Source organism: Palaemon carinicauda, chromosome 30 (assembly GCF_036898095.1).
Source record: "Palaemon carinicauda isolate YSFRI2023 chromosome 30, ASM3689809v2, whole genome shotgun sequence".
NCBI classification, from domain to species: Eukaryota; Metazoa; Arthropoda; class Malacostraca; order Decapoda; family Palaemonidae; genus Palaemon; species Palaemon carinicauda.
In genome coordinates this window covers 43,566,924-43,579,713 of record NC_090754.1, presented here as the reverse complement: position 1 = coordinate 43,579,713, position 12,790 = coordinate 43,566,924, and positions in this window count along the sequence as shown.

The following is a 12,790-nucleotide window of genomic DNA, read 5'->3' as shown; positions in this document are numbered from 1 at the left end:
AATTGTCAGTAATGGTCTCTACTCTCCTTGTTGGAAATCTTCTCAATAGTGGAAAACACCTCATTTGTTATTGTCAGGGGAACAGATACCATACCTTACTGATAGTAATATTCTTATTAGGTCAGGGTTTTATTGTAGAACCCCCCCCCCTCTCTCTCTCTCTCTCTCTCTCTCTCTCTCTCTCTCTCTCTCTCTCTCTCTCTCTCTCTCTCTCTCCTTGGGTGTAATATTTGGAATGGGAGCTGTGTCCTTTTTCAAGTAAGGAAAATATCGGTTTGTATAAATAAGATATTTAGTGTAGTGGTTATAATTATCTGAGTAGAGCCACTGATGCCTAACGCACTACTGTACAAATATCTTGTTTTTTACGTTTCAGATTTTGGTTATATAGAAAAAGATAAATACATATTTTCTAACTTTTTATTATTTTTTTTATTCATATCATGTATTGCTTACGCAAGGATTTTTTTCCATACTGGATGAAAGGCAATGCACTGGAGACATGGATGATGTCATCCTTTGTACTTGCATCCACCCCCTTGAGATGAGCGAATCTAGTGTTGACTGTTCATGACATGCATTTTTTTCCAACGTTCTTAGATTTCAGTCGCAGCCGAATTTAATTAAGTGAAATGTAATCCTAACGATCGCTTGGTGTCTTTGGATCTCGCTCCGTAATTTGCGTCTGGGTGTCATTAGGGCAAATAAAAAAAGGAAACTAATGGGCTATCATCTTGTCTCCGAAGCAGAAGTTAAATTGGAGATCTTCAGGTATTTTGAAACCTCTTCAAATAGAATGAGACCGGAGTGTTTCTGGTAAGGAAGAAAGTGTTATTTTACATAACATAACGCGCAAACATTCCCTGCTAATATTTCTGCCTTTTTTGTAAGCCTCTTGTTATTAACTTGATTATAAGTTGATTCATAAAGTCTAGTATATAGAGTTAGAAATGTTTTAAGAAATCAATTCCTAATTTCTAATTTTAGATTATTGAATGATTTATTTACTCGAGGGAAGAAATTATTTTATAAGTTTAAGGACAACAGAAAGTTAGAAATAAATTTCGACGGTTTTAAGACTATAAAATCCTAAATGGCAATGAATAATAAATACAATAAAGACGTATGGTACCATTGGTTTTAACATTTTTTTTTTTTTTAGTTTTAGAAACTTTTAGACCAGATTCGCGGAATTTCTTAGCATTTTTACATTTATTTCTTCCCTCCAGTTGTTGTCCGGTTGTTTTAGAAATTAAATATTTTTGTACACCTTTCTGGCCTTTTCCTTAATTTACCCTATTCCATCTGCTTCTTTCACAAAGGGAACGTTGCCAGTTCAACTTTAAAAGCCAGGGCTCTTTGTTCTCAGAATTAACCTGCATTATTTTCTGTTTTCGTGCAATCCTTTCACTCACCGAAAGGTAATTTCTTTTTCACAGAATTTACCTTATCATTATTTTTGTTGAACTGTTTATCTGCTTTCCTCTCATTATGCTTCATGATCAAGTAAAACTAGGGGAATTCCGTTAGCACGCTACCTCTCATAGTTGTGTTTGGGAAGCTCCAAAGAGGGAATATCGGATGCTCAATGCATAATGAACAGACCTTCTTGAGGCAGTCTCACCTTCCCATCAGATATCATTGATTATGGTTTAGCTAAGTAAAAGTACATTTTCTTTCCTTCTCCCTAATGGTTATTTGATTTAATTACTTCTATATATATATATATATATATATATATATATATATATATAGATGTATATATATACTGTATATATGTATATATATATATGTATATGTGTGTATGTATATATGCATATATATATATATTTCATATATATATATATATATATATATATATATATGTGTGTGTGTGTGTGTGTGTGTATGTGTGTTATAATTTATCTAATAATTTAATTTTCACTGATTACCAGGAACGAATAATATTTTGTACCTGGTAATCCCCTCATACAGAGGACATAGGCCAATATAGTTTTTTTTTTTTTCCTTAAAAGATTTTCGTAGCAGTAGCTACTCTACTACTTGCACAGTGAATAATCCAAACTAATATTTGTAACAGATAAAACTGTATCCTATATTATTCTCAGGTCTCTTTCAAGCGATATGGTGTATCAAGAAATGTATTCTAAAGCTTGAGATTCAGATATGCGTTTGGTGTAGATTCCTTGAGTAATTGTCTGGATAACACCAATTTCCTCCTCCTGATCTCGAAACTGCCATGCTATTACGTGAATAGGGAGTCTTTGATTTCACAGTCGGGAGAATTCAGACTAAAATGAAACGACGTAAGGAGGATGTACGTCAACATATTTTTTCTAGGCATGGAAATCCTTTGTAAAAGTAAAACTTAATACCACTATATTTATATAATTTTGTTCAGAAAGCTGATTTCACAGTCGGGAGAATTCAGACTAAAATGAAACGACGTAAGGAGGATGTACGTCAACATATTTTTTTTTTCTAGGCATGGAAATCCTTTGTAAAAGTAAAACTTAATACCACTATATTTATATAATTTTGTTCCGAAAGCTGCTTTTTTTCCATGTTTTTCAACTTTGCCTACCCTTTTCAGTGATTCTCGCATCATTTCTGTAGTTTTGGCCTGTTGGTTTATATAAATTGTTGGGTTATCCTTAAGGTAGTGACTTTTATATCAAACGCCTTCCAAATAAGATCAACAGTGGCTATAGTATATAATTAGCTGTATATTTTGAATGAGCATAAAGCTTTCCAAAATTTATGGCCCAAGTCTTATCAAAATTTACTTCAAGACCAGTGTTGTTAAATGAAAATGTTTTATATCATGGATGATATGTTGTCGAAGTTACTAATCCGAATATCATGAGTATGATAAATTAGCATGCGATAATTCATGATTTAGGCCATGCCGTCATTAATTTTGCCGGATGGCTCATAGATTAATTTTGCATTTCACGTGATTCTGTTTGTATTGTCTAGCATTCTGTTTTTAAAATCTACAACGAGATCCTCCAGATGAAATATCAATATCAGTAACAGACATCACTTGTCGGTCTTTGTAGCGCCTTTTCGACCTTCATCTGTACTCACTTTTCAGCCCTCTACTTTGTCTCTAATCTTACCTTTATATCCATCTTGATGCCTAAATTCTTTAAACTTTAACTTCATAGTGCAACTGAAGAGTTTTCCTCCAGCAATTGCAACTTTGTTCTCAGTGCCCTCTCAAGCATCGCTGTCAGGCCATATGACCAAAACTCATAAATCTAAAACCAATATCATTGTTCAATGAGGTCGTAGAAGATAATATCTTTTAACATTACGTTCACCAAAAATCCCTTACCCTGGAGATGAAGTAATGATTATAAATAGTTTTTCGTGTAAATGAAAAGCTTCTTAATCTAACATAATTCATGTGCCTCTAACTCCATGTTTTCAATTGTGATGGTATTTAAACGTATTTGCGATTTTTTAATGAATAAAGGAACTGTTGGATGTAATAACAGCAGCATTAAATTTATCAATAAAGGTACTTTTTTTTTTAATGATTTTGTAAAGACAAAAGAACATAAAGCTGGGAACTCTGGGCAGCAACACCCGAGGGCAAATCCCCTTATTATTCAGGTCGGTTGTAGGTCATCTCGTTATTTTTTCCTTTTAATATGTATCTCTCTAAACTTTGAAGTCTTGTTAACGTGTTCGGTCAGCTGTTAACAGTTAGTAAAAAAATAGGGATTTGTTTTATTGGAAGCTCTACTGCTTTAATAACATATAAAATATTTTAAGTCAAAATAGGCAGTTTTATCCTAGTTGCTGAAATGACGGAGGGATTTTATATCATATTCAAGGTATATGAGAATGTCTAACTAAGATTATCAGTCGGATTAGTAAAACAATCATTAATATTTTACTTTATGAAAGATATAGAATGTTGTCGAAAATATATTTCGTCGTAGGTGTATTTATATTTATAAGTAATTTATAATCAATATAATCTTGATACTTTCGACTTTCGTTATCAAATGTCAGTCTTCCAATTGTCTTTATACATTTTACCTTTATTTAGATGTAATACTGCAACAGTTTTACTTCGTTATGACTCCTTTGTAGAAAATGAATGATTGGTCTTTGTCCCAGCGCTCGTAATTTCGATGAAAATACCCTACATCAGTAATGATAAAGTCACATGCTACTTGTTTATGCATTTATCATATCACCAGCTCTAATTGAATTGGGTGACAATGGATGAAGATTCGTCTGAAATCAGTTTATTCCGGGTGACTTATCAAAACTTACTTTTCCCTAATGAAATATAAGATTATCTTTCTACTTCAATTATACTTCTTTATTGTATCTGGGGTCCGAATTGTCAATACGGTTTCGGTGAGAAATGAATTAATGGTTGATAAATAAACTGCATGGTTATTTGGTGCATAATAGTAAATAATGTACAAAGAGAAGGAGTGTTAGAAAAGTTCAAAATTCACTCATGAACGAAAGTAGAAGTTACGTACATACTTGGAAAAAACTGCGTGGGTAGAGATAAAAGAAATTATTATATACTCTACATCATACAAACTGTACTCCATTTTGCATTTTGAATGGCATTTTGAAAGATAATTGTAATTCATTTTAGTGTACGAGTACTAATATATTTCATCACTGTTATTTCATCTTGTTATGAAATAAGTCTCAACTATTTTTTTCGAACTCTGAGCACATATGCGACAAAATGATATTTACATTCAAATTTATACTGATGTAACCATCCCTTAGTCACGAAGCATCATGAGTCTTGTGTTACCGACCCAATTTGCAACAGCTGATTGATCTATGAGCCACAGTATCAAATTCAACTATCTTTGCTGGTTATTAGTCTTCATTATAGCTTTAAGTGTCACCTCCTAGACAAAACAACTGTCGCTATTCTAATATTAGACTTCCTAAGAATTTCTTACGAGACTAAAAAGAATTGTCGTATTGTGTGAAAGAGTTCAGATGCTTTGGAATTAGTAATTATTTAATATGTTTTCTTACAAGTTTTCAATACTTGCTTTAATTCCATATTCACATGTTCGCCCTTCATTTTTCGCCCCCTATCTCATTAACAGCGAGGTAAGATATTCATACCATTTCCTTGTTTCCTTTTGTTTGGGATTAATCATCTGTTTCTTATATATGTTTTATTCACAAATATTTATCCTCAGTCTAAAGACTGGGAAAAAGTATAATTTTCCACTTTTTTTCTGAAAAAGTAATAGTTTCAAATATCTATTCTACTGTAATAGGTCCGTAAATGATAAGTTGATGGTGTATGTTATTTTGATATTCATTTTGTAGTAATGGTATTTTAAGAAGGCATTTATATCACTGTGTCCGATGAATGTCATCTACACTATTTCAATTGAAGTATTTTTTTTTTTTTATACTTTACTGTATGTAAATAATATGCATTCTTGTGTTTGTTGTATCTATATTTTGCTATTTTACTAACAAACCATAAGTGAAACCTTATTTTCTCTTTTATTCTGTTACTTGGTTTTGGTTTCTTTTCCCCATATATCTTACCAAGAAGGGCTTTTGAAATATCAGCACTAACCTAAGAATCAAGAGGTTTCAACAAAAACGAATGTGTCCAAATTTTTGAGTGAAAAAGTAAAAAATAAACACCGCGATTTTCTTTATTGCATCTTCACACAACTTAAAGTAAAATTCACTGACCGAACAACTCAATATTCTAATCTTCAACGTTGAGTATGCAAGGTTTTGTCACAGTCAAGCTCGAAGCCTCCATCCAAAATCATGTTTATTTTATGGAATATTCGACTTGTTGCATTAAGAAATTTCCCAGGAGAAATATAAGTGGTATGTGAAAATCCACAATTATTTTTTATCTCCGGAGAATTTTATTCCACCGTATGGCAAAAACGTTGCCAGCTTTTCATTTTGTGAAGACGCTTTGACAATGAGGATGTGAGTTTTTGTGCCGTTTAAGTGTGAAAAACGCTCGAAGAAATTTCCTTTCATGAAACTTGAAACTATTCACCTACTATACGTAAGCTGAAAGGCGACGTTATTCTCAGTATTTTGTTCTGTTTACGCTAGATAACAGATGGTTAATTCATATATTTAATAGGATTATTTGTCGTTTTATTTAATGTTTGTTATTCAGTGTGGCGCTTCATAAGCTCCGTAGTGTTTTGTCTGTCTTGTGCTGGGTGTTGATAGTGAGTGGGTGGTGTAACTAAAGATAGAATTTGGATTTTGTGTGAGGCACTGATTAAGACCATAAAGTAATGCCATATTCCTTAAAAGTATGCACTTTTACATTTCTTGTGAATTGAATTTTTGTAAGAGTTCTGTAACTCATGTTTATTTGACATTTCGTGTTTAATCGTTAATTGCAAGTAACACTCTTCCTATGGTATTACGGTGTTTTCATCAAATAGTAACAATTGCAAAACTCACCTACAACATTATTGTTAACACAGTAGGCCTACTAATGAAAAAACTACGACTGCTGCTGCTACTACTCCCTCACACCTCTTCATATACCTGCACGATAGTACAGAATTGCCCATCGTATTCATGAGAATGATCATGTTCATTTACTAGATCAAGATAATGAAGATGGAAAAGAATAATTAAGTAAAAAATAAACTTGTGAAGAAAAGAAAGCATAGTTTGTGCTCTAAAGGTATCTTGCTGGTCCACGGCATCATAAAATGCTTTCCTAAATCTCTTGGCATTCTGTACTACTACACTTGAGGGCCTCATATATCCTTGTATATTGAAAAACATAGAAAGGGATCCCACACATTCTCCAGAGTGAACGAAAGAAGGAATAAAAAAAGAAAATCCTCAATACTTTTTATTCAGTTTTTGGGAGAACAGTACTAAAGCAGAACGAACATAGTGTGAGCCTCCTGCAGTATATATATACCCCGTCCCTTTTGTGGATAGCCTGGTTTTGAGTCAGTTCTATGAGGTTGTTATCCTGGGATAACACTTCTCTGATTGAATAAGAAGTTGCTGTATTAGATTTCCTTGACAAAATGCATTGAAAAAAAAAAAAAAAGTTGGTCATATGACACATGCTTATAAGTCAATAGGTTTAGCAATTGAGAACATTATATAAAAATGTCTTATATTGCTTATCACAGTCATTTACATTTTCAGTCTGTTTGTATAACACATGCGCTACTGCATGATAATTATGAAATATTTCAAATTATCCATCCAAATTTAAATATCCTGTAATAGTGGCAAGAAAACCATGGAAAATAGAAAATATATGTGAAACGGCAATGTAATTTTCTTTCTGAAATATCTTAATTTTCATATTAGTAACCGAAAGAGAATAAAAAATGCCTCTATGTAAGGTTATAATTACCACAATGTATATAGATAGTGGGTGTATATCAGTGGGGAAAATTGGGCTCATTTCATTTATCCAAATAACTCTGATATTCCAGGCTGTATTATCACCGAGTTCACATGACAGAGACGTGAAAAAAAAACAATCTGAATAAATGAATTTAAAACCGGACATGTTTGCTAGTGAACTATGATATAATTCCAAGATAAATATTCAAAACTTATCAAAGAGTCATTGCATAGCGCCTGTCGAATATAATGTGAACTGACTTGTGCATATGGATGCATGTCAATTTAGTTTTATATGCAGCGCACTCCCACATATATATCCTTCAATAGAAACGTTGGCGTAACCCTACAACAACTCCCCTGGGGCATTTTTTGAAAATGAGAATGCAGATTTTCTGCCAGAACATATGCGCTGGCATTTTATGCCATTTTGCATGAATAGGCGCATTAATATATCTAATTATGGCCTGTTGAATTTTATTTTCAGTTTTATAGTTTGTTTCATTTTAGTAATGGCACTAGTGTTCTCATAGAAAACATATATATATATATATATATATATATATATATATATATATATATATATATATGTATGTATGTATGTATATATATATATATGTATATGTATATATATATATATATATATATGTATATATATATATATATATGTATATATATATATATATATATATATATATATATATATATATATATATATACTGTATGTCATTATCATCAGCTGTTGCTAGTCCACTACAGGTTTAAAGGCCTCAGGGGTGTCCTTCACACGCGTACTGTATGTTTATGATCTTTCTATGCCAGTTATACCCGTATTTTTTTCATAGCCTGTAAATCCATCGTCTTTTCTTCCTTCCCTTGCTTATTTTGAAATATCTAGAGACCCATTCTGTTTCTTTTTTTATTAATCTATTATCTGCCATTCATATTATATGTCCTGCCCATGTCCATTTCTTTTTATTTATGCTATGTATACAGTACAACTAATATTCTCATGATGAATGTACATACTGTATGCGTAATTGCTTATTTCATAAATAGAAAATAATTCTAATTTAGTTTGAAGTTCAGACCACCGTAAAGACGTAACTGACGTAAGCTGGGGCGCGAATTTTTTTTTTTCCCAAACCGAAGTGCAGATTGGGGCGGAGCTTCGTGAGCAGAAAACAGATTTAAAGGGTAACTCCTTTATTACGGCTGCGTTAACATTTGATGGGTAACTAGCTCATTAAAGTTATGATCAGTAACTGCATTCATAGAGAACTGAAATGTTTATAAACAGATTAATAATAATGATAATAATATTCTCACATTGGAATATACAAAAACACCACAGGGATATTTTGTCTGGTTTCACATAAAGAACATAGTACATTATGTTTATCCGTTTGATATCTTTGAAGGGAATTAGGTATAAGCCATGCAAAGACAGACAAATGCAAATATTAATCGAATTGAAAACATCGTAAGGTAAAAAGAGAAAGATAATGACAAAAGAATACATAACAATATTGGCATTACCTTGCAGCAATAAACATCCTTTTTTTAAGAAAAAATAAATGTAAAATTTTCTCAGGTAACCAACATAAATGCGTTATATTATAGAATTTAATATTATGCAACGTAACTAATATATATATATATATATATATATATATATATATATATATATATATATATATATATATATATATGTATGTATATATATATGGGATCCTTTCAAAAGAGTGACATAACAAGAGAGAGACAAAAGTAGTCATTAAAGGAGGGACATACCAGAGGAGATTTATGGGATAATATGGTTTTGCTCTTAACAACGATTGCTTACCGTCTGTTTGATAAACATAAACATGGAATCTAAATATAGCCTAAAGATATTTAAACGTTTATTTTTAAAATGTAAAAGTAGATGAAAATTAACGTTTATTAACTTCGTTATCATGAAATACGCAAAAATACTTAATATATCTAGTTTTAGAATGTAGTAGATAAAAAACGTGTGTGTGTATATATACAGTACATGCTGTGCATATAAGTCATTAAAAGCCAATATTTGCCCTCTAGTTCTTAAAACTGAATGTTACTAAAATACTTTAAATTTTTTAAAAGTTTTGTTGTGTTAGCAACAATCTTCTTGACAGTTTCAGTCGATTCGTGCATCAATATTATCAGCATCAAGAGATGTTTGTAGAATATTCGTATTCATTTAAAATCTGGATTGATAGATATATGACCAAGGGAGATTGTGTGTGAATAAATAATGATTTCCTTTGGAAGTATGTTTCTGTAGTTGTTCTGTAGTTTCCTTTAGTGAAATGTTACTTTGTGTTAGATTCCGAGGGGAACACTTGTCTGTGACATTTCATAACCAAGAGGATTAATCTAGATTAAAACATCTATTTCTTAGCCAAGTAGATATACATTCTACATTGCAAAATTCATATATACATATTCAACATACTATAGCCTGAAATTGCATAATTCACTCTATGTAAAAAAGACAATAAATCATATACATCCAACTACCGCTTGGAAGATTTATATTGCCCATTTTTTTTTTTTTCGTTGTTAGTAACCCACTGACTTGGAGAGTAAGCAGCATTTCTTGGTCTTTTTTTGGGGGATCATTTGACTACACTCTGCTACAATCTTAACGCTTTTTCAATTCACTGTCGCAAGTATCTTTGACCTTACGACCTGTATGAAGGCATCTCCTGGCCCCTAGTATAGATGAGCGACGACTTACTACAGCAGCAGGCTAAACCTTGCTTGCTGTTGTCTTTTTCTCGTTTTATTTTATTTCCATTAGGCAAAGCCAATGATGTACTCAAAGGTTTTCATTTCTCTTGAACAGTCGAAATTACACTGTTTTATTGACGAACCCGAAGCTGATGACATCATCGTCATCATCATCATCATCATTATTATTATTATCATTATTATTATTATTATTATTATTATTATTATTATTATTATTATTATTATTAGCTAGGCTAAAACCCTAGCATGAAAAACATGATGTTAAAAACCAATGGCTTCAACAAGGACAAATAGCCAAGTGAGGAAAGGAAATAGACAAACCACAAGATAAGTATAATGAACAAATAAAAGTGAAATATTTTTTAGGACAGTATCAACATTGAAATAAATTTTCCATATATAAAATATAGAATAGTGTGCACGTATGTACCCTCAAGCAAGAGAACTCTATCCCAAGCCAGTCGAAGACCATGTTACAGAATTTATGGAACTATCCCAAGACTAGAAAACAAGAAGAGCTAGAACAGCTGCCCACCATAGCTAAAAAATCTCTGAACAATTCCAGTGCAGAAGTTAAACCCTTGAACAAAGAAGAATTGTTTGGTAATCTCAGTGTTGAAAGGTGTATAAGGACAGATGAGAATGTGGAAAGAATAGACCAGGCTATTCGTTGAATGTGTAGGCAAAAGGAAAATTAGCCATAACTAGACATAGGGATCCAATGTATTACTGTCTAAGCCAGTCAAGGACCTAGTAACTCTAGCGGTAGAGTAAGATATCAACACGTAAAATTGACAGACTTTTAAAACCCTTATTCTTCAACATGCCTAAAAACTTGCAACAATGAAGTAATAGATATAAATCTAATGATGCTGATTTGTGAGGAAAATGATGTAAGCTAATTCCACGAATCGAACTTTGAAACTGTTTAGAATATTGTTATTAGCACAAGGATAGTTTGGAAAATTAAGTTATTTCAGTAACTTTTAGTTTTCATATGCAGATCATGATATATATATATATATATATATATATATATATATATATATATATATATATATATATATATATATATATATATATATGTGTGTGTGTGTGTGTGTGTATATATATAATGTGTGTAATTATTATTATTAGTATTATTAGTATTATAATTATCACTACTACTACTACTACTACTATTATTATTATTATAATTATTATTATTATTATTATTATTATTATTATTATTAGTAAGCTATTTATAAACATTTCAGTTTTTTTATCAATGCAGTCACTGATCATAACTTTAATGAGCTAGTTATTCATCAAATCTTAACGCAGCCGTAATAACGGAGTTGGCGGGCACTATTGTAAATTTCAAAATGATTAAGGGTTGAACAGCATGTATTGATCTAAATGGTAAAAGAAATATTTGTTGCTATTAGTATACATGAATAATTGCCTTGTATGGCGACAGAATGAGAAATGGAGGCATGGTTTTTTTTTTTTTTTTTTTTTTTTTTTTCCACAAAATATTTAAAAAGTGTATCAGTGTTCCACGGTATCAGTGCAAGTACTGTGTTTAGAGATTATTGAGCGGGTTATGTTTTATGCATGTTTAGTTAGTAAGATAATTGACGGTAGCCATATTGTGGAATTCGAATTAATAATAATCAAAATATCTATCTCATTGGTGGTTTCCTTCATCGTAAAGTATTGTAATAATTTTTATCAAACAGCTATACGATCTCACTTCAAGAATTATTTCAATTGGTTATTGTGCATCATAAAAAAAATAATTTTCACTATATAATTGCAATTATACCTTTCATTAATATTTTTTGGTCTTAAATTGTATAGTTTACAAATACATTTAGTTAGGCATCGTAATATATAGCGGGTACTAATCTATATTTCAACCAGTATTTTGGTATTTCTAAAAAACACTACTGTAATTTTTCCAATTTGTAAAATTATTTAGTTTTAGGATTATACCTTTATTTTTATAAAATCACAAACCGAAAATAATTTACTTGACAAAACTAACATGAGAGTTGAAATCTGCATATAATTATGTACCCGGTGAATACCATAATTGCTCTTCAATCACTTAGAACAATAGCTTGTCCCGTTGCAGCAGACTGCTTTTCTGTTCAGCTTTTGAAAGTCAAAATATTGGCTTTTGTAAGTTTTTTTTTTCTTTTTTTGTAACGCCAATATTGTAATTAATCAGTCTGTAAAGAAAAGGAAATTATTTTGTTTGTAAAATTGATAAGAATACCCCACCAGATACTGGCGTGTAATTATATTGGCTGAATCAGATTAAACGTGATCAAGGGCAAGAGATTAATTATTTTCGAAGTTTTCATTTAATTAATTTGGGCTCCTTTCACTTCCGAACGCTCACCTATATCCATATTTAGACGTTGATTTTAGTATTTTTTTCTTAGCTTGAATTATTTATTATTTTTTAAAGAACAGTCTGAAAAGACCTCCCCACCTTTTTTTTTTTTTTTTTTTCCAAAATAAAATATTCATACCAGGTTCAACATGACATTAATCTATCGCAGATGTTACAGCTGAAGGATTTAAACGATGCTTGGCCATTATTTTCTTTATTTGAGGCAGTTTGTGACCAATAGAAAAC